This window comes from Lutra lutra, chromosome 18 (assembly GCF_902655055.1).
Source record: "Lutra lutra chromosome 18, mLutLut1.2, whole genome shotgun sequence".
Lineage (NCBI taxonomy): Eukaryota > Metazoa > Chordata > Mammalia > Carnivora > Mustelidae > Lutra > Lutra lutra.
The window spans coordinates 33054203-33071590 of record NC_062295.1 but is presented as its reverse complement, the minus strand read 5'-3'; the positions used below and the strand labels follow the sequence as shown (position 1 = coordinate 33071590).

Here is a 17388-nt window from a genome sequence, read left to right as displayed (position 1 = left end):
GATTTTTTTTTAAGATTTTATTTATTTATTTGACAGAGAGATCACAAGCAGGCAGAGAAGCAGGCAGAGAGAGAGGAGGAAGCAGGCTCCCTGCCGAGCAGAGAGCCCGATGCGGGGCTCGATCCCAGGACTTTGGGATCATGACCTGAGCCGAAAGCAGAGGCTCCAACCCACTGAGCCACCCAGGCGCCCCTAAATTGAGTTTTCTTAATTTCACTTTCAGACTATTCATTGCTAGTGCATAAAAATTAAATTGACTGGGGTGCCTGGGTGGCTCAGTGGGTTAAGCCCCTGCCTTTGGCTTGGGTCATGATCTCAGGGTCCTGGGATCGAGCCCCCATTGGGCTCTCTGCTCAGCGGGGAGCCTGCTTCCCCCTCTCTCTCTCTGCCTGCCTAGCTGCCTACTTGTGATCTCTCTGTTAAATAAAAAAATAAATAATCTTTTAAAAAAATTAAATTGATTTTTGTCTGTTGGTCTTGTATCCTGCAACCATGCCGAGCTCATGTTTTAATAGCTTTTTAGTGGATTCCTAAGGTGTCTATATACAAGATCATATCATCCATGAACAGAAATAGTTTTACTTCTTCCTTTCCAATCTAGATGCCTTTTATTAATTTTATTTAATTTTCTTGCCTCGTTGCCCTGGCTACACCTCTAGGACAATGTTTAATAGAAGTGGTGAGAGAGGACATCCTTGTCTTGTTCCTGAAGGGGAAGTATTCTGTCTTTCACTGTTAAGCATAATTCAGGGTTTTTGGTAGTGATTTGATCTTTTTTGTAACATAGGTATTAACTACAGATCTCCCTCTCTGAGCTTTAGCTGCATTTCATAAGCTGTGGTATGTTCTCACCTTCATTCATCGCAAAGTACTTTCTGATTTCATTGGTGATTTCTTCTTTGACCCAGGATGATTTAGGATTGTGTTGCTTAGCTTCCAAATATTTGCGAATTTCCCCAATTTCTTCTATTTTTGATTCTTAATTTCATTTTGTTAAAGTTGAAGAACATGCTTTGTATGGTTTCAATCTTTTTGAACTTATCGAGATGTGTTTTGTGGCCTGACATACCCTGGAGAATGCTCCAAGTGCACTTAAGTAGAGTATATATTCTGCATTTGGTGGGTAGGGTCTTCCACTCTGTTTGCTGGGTCTAGTTAACTGCTTTCCACATCTATTTCCTTGTTGATCTTTTGCCTAGTAATTCTCCCCATTATTAAAAGTGGGAAGCCTCCTACTATTTTAGCAAATTGTCTGTTCCTCCCTGTGATTCTGTTTTAATGCATATATTTTGGGGCTCTATTGTTAGTTGTGTACGTGTTTATAATTGTTATATCTTCCTGATGGATTAACCCTTTTATCATTATAAAATTTACCCTTTTATTTTTTTTAAAGATTTTATTTATTTATTTGACAGAGATCACAAGTAGGCAGAGAGGCAGGCAGAGAGAGAGGAAGGGAAGCAGGCTCCCTGCTGAGCAGAGAGCCCGACGCGGGACTCGATCCCAGGACCCTGGGATCACGACCCGAGCTGAAGGCAGCGGCTCAACCCACTGAGCCACCCAGGCACCCTAAAATTTACCCTTTTAAAAAAATTATTTATTTATTTGACAGAGAGGGACACAGCAAGAGAGGGAAAACAAACAGGGGGAGTGGGAGAGGGGGAAGCAGGCTTCTCACCAATCAGGGAGCCCCATGCGGGGCTCCATCCCAGGACTCTGGGATCCTGACTGGAGCTGAAGGCAGACAATTAACGACTGAACCAGGTGCCCCTAAAATGTCCCTTTTTATCTCTAGTAGTTTTTCTTTTAAAATCTCTTTTGTCTGATGTTAGTATGGTTTCTTCTATTTTCTTATTGCTATTTTCATGCTATTTCCCTTTTATTTGAGCCTTCGGCTTTGAGTGACCCTAAGTGGATGCTGGCCACAGGTGACTGGACCAGGGGCTGCCTAATACAGAATCTGAGTGGAAATAGCCAAACTGGGCACCTGGGTGGCTCAGTGGGATAAAGCCTCTGCCTCCGGCTCAGGTCATGATCCTGGGGTCGTGGGATCGAGGCCGCATGGGGCTCTCTGCTCAGCAGGGAGCCTGCTTCCTCCTCTCTCTCTGCCTGCCTCTCTGCCTACTTGTGATCTCTGTCTGTCAAATAAATAAATAAAATCTTAAAAAAGAAAAGAAAAGAAAAGAAAAGAAATAGCCAAACTAATGAGATTCCCACTGCTTAGGGAGGTGACAGGAAAGAACAGAAGGATGACATGAAAGAGGGATGTAGGCCACAAAAGACAGAAGAGACGGTAACTAGATGCCAGCCCAACCTCAGACTCTGAGTAGATTTCCAGTTCCAGCCCTCTTATATCGTTACGATATCCCCATACCTTTTCCTTTCCCTAAAATTTTCCAAGTTAGCTGCGTTTCTTACAAATGAAATACCAAACTACCCTAACAAACATTGAATTTTATGCCAGGAGTAGAGTCACAAGCAACAGAATCTCAGAAGAGGCATGGAAACTTCTGTACGGAGAGAGGAAGAGGAAGAGCTGATCTCTCTCGACGTCCCTGAAGGGGAAGTTAGAAGTCCACGGGCTGATAACACAGTTAATGAAGTCTTGGCATTCAAATTCTACAGCCACCAAATGTAAAGCTTTGGTGGACTTTACTGCCATTCCTTTAGAGCACATTAGATCACCTGAAGTACTTTTAAAAAGCATGGATGCCTGGATTACATCCCCCAGAGATTCTGATTTCATTGTTCCAGGGCAGGGCTAGGGCGTCAGGGTTTTCCAGATCTCCCCAGCGGATCCTAAAGTATGTCAACATTTGAGAATCACTGCTTGAGGGACATTCTAAAGGAATAAGGAGTATAACGATTGTAGGGTTAAATGGACACTTTTTATAGCATTAAGTGATCTGCATCAAGAAGGAACAAATATTAGTCCCAGGGCACCTGAGCCGATGAGAGTATTGAAGGCCAGTCTGGTCCGGCAAGAAGAAATTCCTTTTACTATTAGCCAGAGGGTCGAAAACCGCTGAAAATTACACGCCTAAAGTGAATACTCACTATATTCTGCTTCTTGAGTGGTAGGTTTATCGACGTTCATCTATATTACGCACCGCAGTTAATATACTTAACAGGTATTCTTTGCAGGTCTTCAAATACGTGACCACAAAAATTTTCTGCCCAATATTTCATAATAACAAAAGATACTGTCAAGTGCCAAATGACAACATTTGTGGAGTTCACAACTGTGCCGGTTTTCTGTGGTTAAACCCGAGGTCTCGATTATCAAAGACTGAAGTCTTGGCAGCTGGAATAGCAGGATCTTGAGAGAATGGAGCTCCCCAGTCTCCTGGGCCCCTCCAAATAATTCCCCCTGCACTCACAATTACCGAGCAACTATGATGAGTCACCTCGTAATGAGGAACATCTGGTCATAGGAGTTTGGAAGTATCATGAAACCAAGGATGGTGTGCAAAGTCTGAGCAGGGTAAAAAGGAAATACAGGCAAAAAGAATTGCAGGAATTTTCCAAGGAATTGTTGCAGGAGTGACTATGTAGGCTTGAATCCCGTGGGTTCATAATCAAGGAAATGGAATAAATAAAGGAGGGGAGACTGTTTGTTCATTTCCTTCCTCCTTTATTTCTCTCGGTCTCTGTCTGTCTCGGTCTCTGTTCCCTCCTCCCGCCCCCATTTTCCTTCTCTTCCTGAATACATCTTGGCTGGTTGTACTTTGTCAAGCTGACACGGAAGAGCCTTATGGCTCTTGGCATATCGTAGATGAATAAATACCACAGATGAAGGAGAAGGCACTGACAGCGTCGCGGCCACTGACCTGCTATGGCTGCCTCCCCCACCCGCCCCCCACCACACCTCATCTTCTTCAGGAAAATTCACCACTGATGAAAGACTAATCAGCAAAACGTTTCTGGGGGGCTGGGGCTGGGGCATGCAGAATAAGAGGCAGGTCATGGGGAAGAGTCCAGCCAGGAACAAGGAAGAAAGGCTGTTAATCAAAATGAAATTACTGATGACATTGGGAAAGGAGGAAATCAGGTGGTTAGACCCACGGGGAGGCAGGTCTTAAGAGTAAAGTGGCTGGACCATCCCATCTCTGCACTTGGCTACAGCCAAGCTGACATTCTGCCCATGGCCATGCAAGTTGTTGAAATACTGAAATGCCTTCTTATCAGCTGGTAAATTGCTACCTCAAGTTCCCTGATGCCTCACCCCTGTCCATCGGCCTCCAGGCCATCCGACCTCCCTCTCATTTGGCAGCTAAAGAGTTAACACCCAGCCCAGCTGTTGGCCTCCTGGACTCTGACTTAATGCTAAAGTCAGTGTCTGTTCTGAGTAGTGGCCATGTGCTAACCAGCTGCTAAATATTTTGAATATCACCCCTAGCTGTGGCCACAAAAAAGCAAAAGCCGAGTAGGTGTGATCATTTTCGTGCAAAAAAATGGCCTAACACACCGAGTTGAGGTTTTGGCTTCTGCTTGAAGTGTTGGCAGGAAAAGAACAGATGGGCAGGCCTGGGTTCTGCTTGATTTGTACAGCAAGATAATTCCTTAGCTTAGTGAACAAAGATGTAACTCAAGCCAGCATACTGCATAGCTAGAGGCCCTCTGGCCGTGACCACCGCTGAATGAGTTATAGACCCAGAGCTCCTTGAAGAAGAGGACAGAAATCTTGCAGGAAGGCTGCTTCAAAATCATTCAGTTCTCCAGACTGGCTGCTTCAAAATCATTCAGTTCACCAGACTGGTTGGTAGAGAAGATGGACAGGACTTCAAAAATAATGGAGGGTTACCTCAAGCTTAATTAGGTGTATTGATAAGATAAAAATACTCTGTTTCTGTTTACCCACACCATCTGGCAGCTGGCAGGTGTAGCAGCATAGCCCCACAGGGACCTAGTCCACTTGACCTAGGATGACTAAGGGTTGGGTTTGCTCATGATGATCTAAAAGTTCTAAATCCCAGGAAGCCACTGGCAAACAGGGACGGCTGACCTCACTAACTGACTCCTCCATGAATGTCACCTTAAAGCTGCTATATTGTGAGATCATGCTGATTGGCCTTGAACATTAGAAAGTAGCGGGTCTCTTTCATGTCCTGCTGAGACATGAAGGTAATGGGGGTGTGAGGTAAAACTTGAAGAAATACAAGGACCTGCCAATGAGTGAAGTTCTTCGGAGACCACCGGAATAAAGAATAATGGAATATATCATTTGAAATGAAGGGGAGGGGGCGGAAATGAAAATCAAGTTCCTACATTTTACACCCTTTCAACTAATAAAGGAATTTTGGAAGCAGCACATACCTCTGTTCTTTTTTTTTTTTTTTTCGACTGTAAGTAACCAAAGTTCATTCAACGAAGCTCAAGGAAGGGAACTAGATGAGAGAGACCAACTATCCTGGATCTGAGGCTACAGTGGGGTCCGACTTCCTGTAGACTGAAATTCAAGGAAGCTCTGGATCCAGGAAAACTCTAGGAATACGAATTTCTGGATCTTTCTTTTTTTTTACTTAAAATTTATTTTAAATTTTTGGGGTGCCTGGGTGGCTCAGTGGGTTAAAGCCTCTGCCTTCGGCCCAGGTCATGATCTCAGAGTCCTGGGATGGAGCCTCGCATTGGGCTCTCTGCTCAGCGGGAGGCCTGCTTCCTCCTCTCTGCCTACTTGTGATCTCTGTCAAATAAATAAATAAAACCTTTAAAAAAACAAAATTTCTTAAATTCTTTAATTTAAAGGTTTTATTTATTTATTTATTTATTTATTTGAAATAGCAAGCATGAACAGGGAGGTGGAGGGGGGAAAGTAGGGGCAGAGGGAGAGGGAGAAGCAGGACCTAGATATCATGACCCAAGCCAAAGGCAGACAACCAACCAGACACTCAACCAGCTGAGCCACCAGGCGCCCTTATGGATTTTCTTCTATCCCAGATTATTTACGTGGCTGACCCACTATCACCCCTGTTAGTGTTTGTCTCTTTCCATCTGATTCCACATTTCTCACTTGAAATAAATTTTAATATATTTTATTATATATTTTAATATATATTATATTATAAAATATATTTTATTATATATTATAAATAATATATTTTTATATATTATTATATTAATATATAAATATATTATTAATATATTATTTTAATTTTAATATAGTTTGACATAAACATAATTTAAAGAGTTAACTAATTCCAAAGGCTTGTTAGGAAAAAAAAATAGAAGACCCCTTTCAATCCTTCTCTATTTCCAGCTCCTTTGAAGCAAGGACTTTTCAGTTCTTGTGGCTGATTATTTTGGTATTTGGTATTTATCTTCATATTTCCAAATAATCAGATTATATTTTGAGGGGCTCCTGGGTGGCTCAGTGGGTTAAAGCCTCTGCCTTCAGCTCAGGTCATGATCCCAGGTCCTGGGATCAAGCCCCGCATTGGGCTCTCTGCTCAGCAGGGAGCCTGCTCCCCCCCCCCCGCCCCCCCCGCCCCCCCCCCCCCCCCCCCCCCCCGCCACCGCCCCGCCCTTCTCTCTCCGCCTGCCTCTATGCCTACTTGTGCTCGCTCTCTCGCTCTCTGTCAAATAAATAAATAAATAAATAATTTTTTAAAAATAGATTATATTTTGAATTACTGATATCTTTCAGGTTTAGCCTTCATCTGTTGACTTAGTACTGTCCACAATGAGATCTAGCTCTCTTTCACTTCCTAGTCATACACACATGCCACCATCCTCCAAATATAAGTTTGTTATGTAGTTAGAAAGATATTAAGAGGGCCCCTGGGTGGCTCAGTGGGTTAAGCCGCTGCCTTCGGCTCAGGTCATGATCTCAGGGTCCTGGGATCGAACCCCGCATCGGGCTCTCTGCTCAGCAGGGAGCCTGCTTCCTCCTCTCTCTCTGCCTGCCTCTCTGCCTGCTTGTGATCTCTCAGTCAAATAAATAAATAAAATCTTTAAAAAAAAAAAGATATTAAGAGTTATATTTTTATAACTATATAAATGCCATTCACAACAGAGCCCCAGGTTATAATGTTATTGTTTTCCCATGTGTTTTCCTTGGTGTTAATAATGGCCTTGTCTTTTTGTTTGCATAGTTTTCTAGGTTATTTATTCCTAGATGAAACAATGACATATAAATGTCTTCTCATTATTTTCAAACATATGGAGTAGACTGTCCCAGAAGTAAACGTATGTTGCTGTGCTTGCCAGGTGAAGGGAAATTATTAGGTCGTCTATCAGTTTCATCTTCTTTTTTTTTTTTTTTAAAGATTTTATTTATTTATTTGATAGAGAGAGAGAGATCACAAGTAGACAGAGAGGCAGGCAGAGAGAGGGGAAGGGAAGCAGGCTCCCCGCTGAGCAGAGAGCCCGACGCGGGACCCGATCCCAGGACCCTGAGATCATGACCTGAGCCGAAGGCAGCGGCTTAACCCACTGAGCCACCCAGGCACCCTCAGTTTCATCTTCTTAAAGAAATCCCTCCTAGAACTTTCTGACTTCCACTCCAAACAGGCTGCTATCTAGGCTTTCACTCAGCTGCGGTCTTGGAATCTCCTTTCACCAGTGCCATCTTTCTGGTGTTGGATACCTTCATTCATGGATCCTAAGTCTTCCTGCTTCTTGTTTAATCCCTCCACTTTGGTAGTATACACTCCCAGTAGCTTCTGAGAAAGAGTGCTCAGAAAATGTTCAAGACCGTGTAGCAGAAATTGCTACTTATTCTACCTATGTGTGTCTTCTGTTTTTCTTTTTTTTTTTTTTAAGATTTTATTTATTTATTTGACAGAGAGAGATCACAAGTAAACAGAGAGGCAGGCAGAGAGAGAGACAGAGGGCAGCAGGCTCCCTGCTGAGCAGAGAGCCCGATGCGGGACTCGATCCCAGGACCCTGAGATCATGACCTGAGCCAAAGGCAGCGGCTCAACCCACTGAGCCACCCAGGCTCCCCTTCTGTTTTTCTAGAATAATAGAAGTTTTATTAATTTTTTTAGGTTTTATTTATTTATTTGACGGAGAGAGAGATCACAAGCAGGCACAGAGGCAGGCAGAGAGAGAGAGAGGAGGAAGCAGGATCCCTGCTGAGCAGAGAGCCCGATGCGGGGCTCGATCCCAGGACCTTGAGATCATGACCTAAGCCGAAGGCAGAGGCTTTAACCCACTGAGCCACCAGGCACCCCTAGAATAATAGAGGTTTTAGCTGGGCACAAGACCATCCAAAATAAAGTCTGTCTTTCTACATTCTCTAGCTTCCCTCGCAGCTAGGTCGCCATGTGGCCAGATTCTGACCAACGGCATGTAAGCAGAAGTGTCATTCGGCAGCTTCTGAGAAACTTCTTAAAGAAATAGCTGGAAAAAATGCCCCTGGTTCCTTCTTTATCATCCCTTCCTCCATGTGGAGGATGCTACCGTCCTATCCTGGACCACAAAGCTGAGAGCCACACCCTGGGCATGGCCAAGTGGGGACTGGAATGAACTAGGTTGCATGGAACAAAGCCACTCTAGTGACCTGGATTTCTATGTGAAACGGGGAAAAAAAAATTATAACTATTGTTTAGGTTTTTTTTTTTGTCACTTGACTCTAAAACTGCCTTAATGAAACTATCTTTATTCTAGAGTAATCATAATTGTAGGTTGGCTGTGTTTGAAATTGCAGGTTGGAAGTCATTTTCCTACAGAATTTTAATGCATTCCTCCTTTCCCTCCTAGCTTCCAGAGTTACTATTATAAATTCTAATTTGGATCGTTTGTACCTTCAGAAACTTACATAGTTCTTTTTTTTAACTCCTCAATTCTAAAGTTCACAAGGCTGCGCCTTGGTGAGGTTCTTAGTTTTTTCCTCAATTGCATCAGGACTCTCGATAGGTCCTTTTTTTTCTTTTTTTAAAGAGAGAGAGAGAGAGAGCACGTGTGTGCACACTTGCGTGCATGCACAAAGGTGGGAGTGGGGGGGAGAGGGAGAGAGAGAGGGTCTTAAGGAGGATCCACACCCAACACAGAGCCATCAGGGGACCAGATCTCACCACCCTGAAATCATGATCTGAGCTGAAATCAAGAATCAGACGTTTAATGAACTGATCCACCCAGGTGCCCCAAGTCCTTTATACCTAGAAACCCATGCCCTTCCATTCTGGGAAATTTTCTTAAAAATTTTCAGTGATATTTTCCCTCCATTTTTTTCTCTTCTCTATTTCTATAACTTCTATTCATATATTGGATTTCTTGGGCTGTTCCTTTAAGTACCTCATAATTTCTTTCTATCTCATTTTGAACTACTTTTGGGGAGATTTCCTTAACTTTATCTCTTAACCACTCTTCTGAGGTTTTCATATTTTAATTTCCAAGATCTTCTCGCCACACCATGATTCATATTTTCCTGCTTCTTTACGTCTCTGATTTTTTTTTTTTTTTTTTGGATGCCAGACACTGTGAGTTTTTACATTTAGGTGCTGGATTTCTTTGTTTTCCTTTAAATATTTTTGACCTGTCTTTTGGGAGGCAGCCAAGCTATTTGGAAATAAGTGTGTGACTTTGTTTTTCTTTTTTTAAGATCTTATTTATTTATTTGAGGAGGGCATAGAGAGAGAGAACGAGCATGAGCAGGGGTAGGGAGAAGCAGACTCGCCTCTGAGCAGGGAGCCTGGCACGGGGCTCAATCCCAGGACGTGGAGATCATGACCGGAGCTGAAGGCAGAAGCTTAATGGGACTGAGCCACCCAGGCACCCCTGTGACTTTTTTTCAAGTCTTTCTTTTAAATTTCGTTAGTGAGACCAAGGCAGCATTTAGTCTAGGGCTACTTTAGCTCTCCTACCAAGGCAGTATCCTTCGGAGTATTCAGAATGTTTTGTGTATTATAAGATTTCTCCATTCTGGCTGTTAGGAATGTGAACTAGTCCCAGACCTGTGTGATCTCCAGAAGTCATTTCACTTGTTCCTTTCTGATGGAAAACTCTTCCTATCTCTCTGCCCCTCTCTCTCCAGTATTTTATCCCGTAAACTCAAGCTTTCTTGGCCTCAACTCTGGCTTTTCAGTTCAAAGTGGGCTCTGTATGGGTTCCCCTCTTTTTACTATAGACTGGGACTTCTCTCCAGGCAGCAAGCTGGGGTAATGGTAGGACTGACCTCATTCTCTTCCCCTTCCTCAGGGATTACTGTCCCGTGCCTGCCTATTGCCCAGTGTTTTGCATATTTTGTCCATTTTTAATTTTTTTTTAAAGATTTTATTTATTTATTTGACAGAGAGAGATCACAAGTAGACGGAGAGGCAGGCAGAGAGAGAGAGAGAGGGAAGCAGGCTTCTTGCTGAGCAGAGAGCCCGATGTGGGACTCGATCCCAGGACCCTGAGACCATGACCTGAGCCGAAGGCAGCGGCTTAACCCACTGAGCCACCCAGGCGCCCCTTTAATTTTTTTAAAGATTTTATTTTTGAGTAATCTCTACACCCAACATGGGGCTCAAACTCACAACTCCAAGATCAAGAGTCATGCGCTCTACTGACTGAGCCAGCCAGGTCCCCCATATTTTGTCCCTTTTTAGATCGTTTAACATCGGAGGGTGAATGAAGTCCCTGTTATTCCATCATGGGCAGAAGCTGAAGTCTCCTTGCTTGTCTCTTCACATCAGACAGCTTTAAAGGCCCCAGGCCATGGTATGATTTGCCCATCTTGGGATCATGCGTCTTCCTACCCTCCGGTCAGTTGTGACCAGGGATCATTCTACTGCTACAGTGGGCTGCCCACTCAGTGTGGGCTATGGGACGATGGGTTGATTTCCTTGGAAAAATCTGTGGGCATGGGAGGGTCCATGGCCAACTTGCATAGAATAACCCTACTGAGGAGACCTTCTTTGACTCGTTGACTGGTTGACTCGTTGACTGGTTGCCCTGAAAATATGTCCATTTGAGTGAGGAGAAGAAGAAAAAGGAAGTTTTGAAATTAGCCCAGGCTGCAGAGCAAGATGCCCTTGGGGACTTGCTAACCCAGTGGTGCTGGAGATGTTGACCAAACCATTAGCATGCCAAACAGAAAGTCACAGTGGGGGCCTCCAGGGCTCTGAAGCAAGACTACATTTCAGCATATAACTTCAGGAAGCATCCCCTAGCTTGCTGCTTCTGAACTCTAGTGTAAATATCTGGTGTAAATGTAAAGTTACCATGAGACCTGAACCCCATCTCGCCTCAAAATTGGGCAACTTGGAAGTGGGCTCTCCTATATCACATCAACTCCAGATCCTGAAGGCCTAAGTAAGTTACTTGAGCATGTTGTTTATGTCTTTATATCCTTTCTCCCTCGCCTGTCAAGTCAGCTTTCACTTGCCCCATTGTTCCTCACCTTCAAAATCAGCCCGTGGGAGGGAGCCCCTCTATGATTAAGCAAGGGAAATTGGCGCTGGCCAATTTACAGATGGTTCTACATGGTATGCTGGTACCACCCAAAAGGGGACTGCCTCAAGCTTTATTATGCTACAGCCCATAGACAGTCCCACTGGGAAGATGGCAGCATAAAGGCAGCATTTCTCTGTTTATCTTCTTGCAACAATCCAAGAGCAATGTGGAGAATAAGAAACAGAAATACAGGGGTGCCTGGGTGGCTCAGTGGGTTAAAGCCTCTGCCTTGGGCTCAGGTCATGATCCCAGGGTCCTGGGATTGAGCCCCGCATCAGGCTCTCTGCTCGGCAGGGACCTGCTTCCCCCTCTCTCTCTGCCTGACTCTCTGCCTACTTGTAATCTCTGTCAAATAAATAAATAAATAAATAAATACATCTTAGAAAGAAAGAAAGAAAGAAAGAAAGAAAGAAAGAAAGAAAGAAACAGAGATACAAATTTCAGCAAAACACTGAACTAGCTAAAACTTCAATCCACAATTCAGATGGAAACACTGCCAAAAGTACTGGAATTCTAGCAGAGGAGCATGTGGAAGGAAAGGGGATAAGTCACTGCCATTGCCTACCTCAAAAAGAGCCAGCAGTACATTTCTCCAACGGTGAAGGGGCAACCGTGGGGCACAAAAGTCCCTTCAGAATGAGTCTCGGATGGCTGGGATGGAGGAACTGAGTAAGCAGAGGGACAGAAGCAAACCCTACAGCTTTCTTATAAGAGTTTCTCCTGATATTTCTCTCCTTAGAGGAGGAGAAAGATACCTACTATTATCTAACTAGTTTTAGATGTTCAAACAACTTGATTAGACAGAAGAAAGTAACTGGGGACAAAAATCATCAAGAGAAGTTAACACCAAGGGCGCCTGGGTGGCTCAGTGGGTTAAAGCCTCTGCCTTCAGCTCCGGTCATGATCCCAGGGTCCTGGGATCGAGCCCCACATCGGGCTCACTGCTCAGTAGGGAGCCTGCTTCCCTCTCTCTCTCTCTGCCTGCCTCTTTGCCTACTTGTGATTTCTGTCTGTCAAATAAATAAATAAATAAATAAATAAATAAATAAATAAATCCATCCTTATTTAAAAAAAAGAGAGAGAAAGAGAAGTTAACACTGGGGCACCTGGGTGGCTCAGCCGTTGGGCGTCTGTCTGCCTTCAGCTCAGGTCATGATCTCGGGATCCTGGGATCGAGCCCCACATCGGGCTCCCTGCTCGGCTGGAAGCCTGCTTCTCCCTCTCACACTCCCCTTGGTTGTGTTCCCTCTCTCGCTGTCTCTCTCTCTGTCAAATAAATAAGTAAAATATTTTTTAAAAAAAGAAGTTAACACTATCACTATTTGAAGACAATGTGATCTCTCCTTAGAAAAACAAAGAAAATGAACTGAAAAAAATAAAGTATTGTAAACAGTAACTGAATTCAGGAGGGAGCTGGATACAGTCGTAAAGTCCTAACAGAGCAACAGGCTTCTGTGACAGGAATCCTGTGGCAGGTCAACTCTGTCAGGTTCCTTGTGTCACAGAGGGTGTGGTGAATTATGCACTCTGGAAGAAACACTTAATCTGTCTTTGGGTTTGCTTTCCCCGCTGGTTATGCCTCTACTTTACCATTCTTGGAACTACTGACTTTGCGTAACAACAGGGTGTCTGGATAAAATTGTCTCCAACCAAGAAATTCACTTCCCAGGGAGAGAAATGAGACAGTTGGCAAGCCATGGGCCATTATCGTATTTCCCATCCACCAGAAGCAGCTGGCCTTCTAGAACAATGAAATGGTGTTCTGAAAACGGATCTAGCAGTATCCAAGAGACCACACCTGTAAGGCTGGGACGCTTTGTTGTAGAAAGTGATACGTGATCTCAAACCCTCACCAAAATGCAGTGTCAGTTCTCTCTTGGCCAATACAGAGGTCCAGAAGCCTAGGGCTGCAGTGGAGGGGTGGGGGGTGCAGGGTGACCGCTCTATTACTTTTCTCTCTAAAAATATTTGCTTCCCATCCCCCAAGTCACTCATGCTCTGTAGCCATAATGGTCTAGGGTGAGGTGTTGTCATTGAGGAACCCAATTAGGGTTCCCTGGTCATTTGGGGCTCCTCCTCCCACTAGGGCAATGGCAGGAAAGGGTGTTCCTGTGCTAGCCTGCTACCCTGATTATGAAGGGGAAGTAGGGTTGTTACTCCCTGATAGGGCCTGGGAGGGTGGTGGTTGCCTCCTTGCACCACCACACCCAGTGGCACAAATTAACAGAAAACCATCACAATCCATATAAATATACTAATTTTCCTCCCCCACTATTGTATACATCAGTGTTTGGAGGGAGCTAAGTCTACCAGTTTGTTCGAGGTTTCAGAATAGTAAGAACCAGGCGCCTGGGTAGCTTAGTGGGTTAAGCCTCTGCCTTCCGCTCAGGTCATGATCTCAAGGTCCTGGGATGGAGCCCCTCATCCTGCTCTCTGCACAGCGGGGAGCCTGCTTCCCCTCTCTCTCTGCCTGCCTCTCTGCCTACTTATGATCTCTCTCTCTCTCTCTCTCTGCTGAATAAATAAATGAAATCTTTAGAAGAAAAAAGAATCGGGACGCCTGGGTGGCTCAGTTGGTTGAGCAGCTGCCTTCGGCTCAGGTCATGATCCCAGCGTCCTGGGATCGAGTCCCGAATCGGGCTCCTTGCTCAGCAGGGAGCCTGCTTCTCCCTCTGCCTCTGCCTGCCACTCTGTCTGCCTGTGTTCGCTCTCTCTCCCTCTCTCTCTCTGACAAATAAATAAATAAAATCTTAAAAAAAAAAAAAAAAAGAATAGTAAGAGCCAACACTTGGCTACAGAGAATATAGGAAGAATGGGCAGCACGTTGAAGCAGTGAACTCTGAAACTTAGAAAGAATGTTTAAAGTGGCCTGAGATGTCACATCTGTCTTATCTGGATGTGACTTGATGTTGCCTCCTTTTAGGGACACTCTGTGGCTGGAGAGGCGGAACAAAGTACAGGTGTGGGTTCCCAGGGCTTAGTTCTGGGCCCTCTTCTGTCTATGTGCTGTACCTAAGCAAGCTCATCCTGTCCCATAGCTTTAAATAACTCCTAGCTATTGATGAGTCCTAAATCAACATGTCCAGCGCTAGCCTTGCCTGCAAATCCAAATTATACATCCACCTGGCTCCTTGATCAGCCCCGTGGAGGCCTCATAAGGATCTCAAATCAACATGCCCAAGGCAAAACTACTGATTTCTAGCTCTCAGCATCCACTTAGCTGCTCCTGCTACAGTCTCCCTTTCTTCAAGAAATGGCCCCATAAGCCACCAAAACAAAAATCCAGAGCTGCTCTTGTCCACTATGCTAGTCCTCAACTGCATGTGGCTATTTAAATTTAAATTAATTAAAATTTAATTTAATTTAAATTAATTAAAATTTAATTTAATTTAAATTAACATCCCAGGTTTGCAGTTTTACTACCCACATTTCAAGGACTTGAGAGCTACCCTATTGGACAGTCAGCGACAGAGCATGTCCACGATCACAGAGAGTTCTGCTGGACAATCTTCTCTAGCAAGGCTGCCAGTGACTTGTCTTTTCCTCATCACCTCATGTAATCCATTAACAAATCCCATGCATTTTACCTCCAAAACATTCCCTAAATCAATCCATCTCTCTCCAACCCACTCCTAACACCCTGGTCTATGCCGCCATCATCTTCCACCTGGACTGCAGAACTCACTTCTTGGTTGCCCTAGTTCCAATCTTCGCCACCTATAACCATTTCCCCTCCAGTGAGCATGATTTTAGAACTGAAAATTGGATCATGCCTCGCCCTTGCTACAATTCTTCCATGACTGCTGTGGCAGACACTGTAGTTTTACCCTTATGCCCTTTCTTTCCTTCTGCCTCAGTGACAGAACCTCTTAAGTTCAGGTGAGCATACGGAAGCCCAAAATAAAGAACACATTTTTCAGAGTCCCTCCTTGCTCTTAGGTGTGGTCATGTGACCGAGTTCTAACCAGAGAGAGCCAAGGAGGTTGTGTGCAGTCTCCTGGCATGTCTTTAAAAAGAGCAGGCTTGGGCGCCTGGGTGGCTCAGTGGGTTGAGCCTCTGCCTTCGGCTCAGGTCATGATCTCAGGGTACTGGGATCAAGCCCCGCATCAGGCTCTCTGCTAAGCCAGGAGCCTGCTTCCCCTTCTCTCTCTGCCTGCCTCTGCCTACTTGTGGTCTCTCTCTTTGTCAAATAAATAAATGAAATCTTAAAAAAAAAAAAAAAAGAGCAGGCTCCTCCTGCTGCTGTAACAGGCATGATGGTTGAAGCTGGACTAGATCACAAGGTGAACTTGTGAGCAAAGGTAATGTCCTATGAGCAACAAGATAGAAGGAGCCTGGGCCCCTCCTGTAGTGGAGAAATGCACCAGCCCTGAAACGCCTACTGAGATTTTTACACGAGAGAGAAATAAGCTCATTTTGTTTAAGCCCTAGTTATTGGAAGTTTTCTGTCATAGGAGGACGTAATTCTAACTGATACAGCTTCCCAACACACTTAGAAGAAAACCCAAACTCCTTACGAAAGCCTGGAAGGTTCTACACAACCGGTTCCCATTCCAGTACAATCCCCTCCATTCTCCCCTCACTCACCATGCCCCAGTCACGCTGGCTTTCTTTTCTGCAGCTTCAAAACACCCAGTTTCTTCATGCTCTAGGGACTTTGTGGTTGCTTTTCCCTCCGTTTGGATTGCTCCCCCTCGGATCTTCTCATGGCTGATTCCTCTTAGTTGCTCGGGTCTCAACTTAAATATCACTGAGAGACATCAATAGAGATGGTTACACCGACCAATCTAAAATACCCAACAAGGCACCCTCCTTTACAAAACCTTATTTTAGGGGCACCTGGGTGGCTCAGTGGGTTAAAGCCTCTGCCCTCAGCTAGGGTCATGATCCCAGGGTCCTGGGATCGAGCCCCCAGTCGGGCTCCCTGCTCAGCGGGGAGCTTGCTTCCCTTCCTCTCTCTCTGCCTAGTTGTGATCTCTGTCTGTCAAATAAATAAATAAAATCTTAAAAAAAAAAACCAATACCTTATTTTATTTTATTTTATTTATTTATTTTTAAAGATCCCATTTATTTCTTTGACACAGAGAGAGATCACAAGTAGGCAGAGAGGCAGGCAGAGAGAGAGGGAGAAGCAAGCTCCCTGCTGAGCAGAGAGCCTGATGTGGGGCTCGATCCCAGGACCCCGAGATCATGACCTAAGCTGAAGGCAGAGGCTTAAACCACTGAGCCACCCAGGCGCCCCCCAATACCTTATTTTAATTCTCTGCGTAGGACTTATCATTATGGTCTGCCTCCCCCTCCTAGCCGGTAAGCTCCATGAGGACAGGAATTTTGATTGGTTTACTGCTGGACTTCCACTCTCTAGAACAGCGCCTGAAACCCATACGTGTTTGTCAAACACCGTTCCACGGATGGCGTGGTGGTTAAAAGCAGGGTTTCTAACGTCAGACGAGGACCCACATCAGCATCCTGGCCGGGCCACATACCGGTCATGTGACCTAACTCGGGTCATGTGACCTAACTCGAGTCGTATAACCCAAACTCTCCGTAAAATGAGATTTCCCGTGGCATAGCGTAGCAGTAAAATGAAAGAGCGTTTTAAAGCACTCCCTCCCCTCTCTCCCTTCCTCTGAGGGCTCCCTTCTTTTCCTCCTCCCTTCGGTCCCTTCCATGACCACTTTTCTGCTTTTCGTACCTCTCTGCACCGTCTAATGGTGACTGGGCCTTTGAAATTTGGCGGGAATCAGCGCCACCATTCAGAAGGACCAGGGCTGCGCACGCGCGAGACACCTACTCTTTCTCGCGCGCTAACTTTGCAGCCTCGCCAGCCAATCAGAGTTAGCGTCGGAGCCCGTGTTCCGAGGACTCACCAATCGAATCTGGGAGGCGGGCCGCCGTGGAGGCAGTGGCGAGAGGGGGCGGGGACAGGGAGAGGGCACGCACGGCTCTAGCGGCAGGGTCTCCGCGGGCCAACGGGAGAGGCCTGAGGGTGAAGGCGGTGGGGCGTGG

The 17388-nt window shown here is 45.1% G+C and overlaps 1 long non-coding RNA gene across 1 annotated transcript in view; it reads right to left on the bottom strand.

The window, feature by feature from the left end:
- Window positions 1–17148, bottom strand: part of LOC125091034 (uncharacterized) — a 56313-nt gene extending 39165 nt beyond the window's left edge. The window contains exons 1-2 of the long non-coding RNA XR_007124558.1: window positions 17075–17148; window positions 15967–16129 (exon numbers count right to left, since the gene is read on the bottom strand). This is a non-coding gene — a long non-coding RNA (uncharacterized LOC125091034). The remainder of the gene's footprint in view (window positions 1–15966; window positions 16130–17074) is intronic.
- Between the last annotated feature and the right edge of the window lie 240 nt (window positions 17149–17388).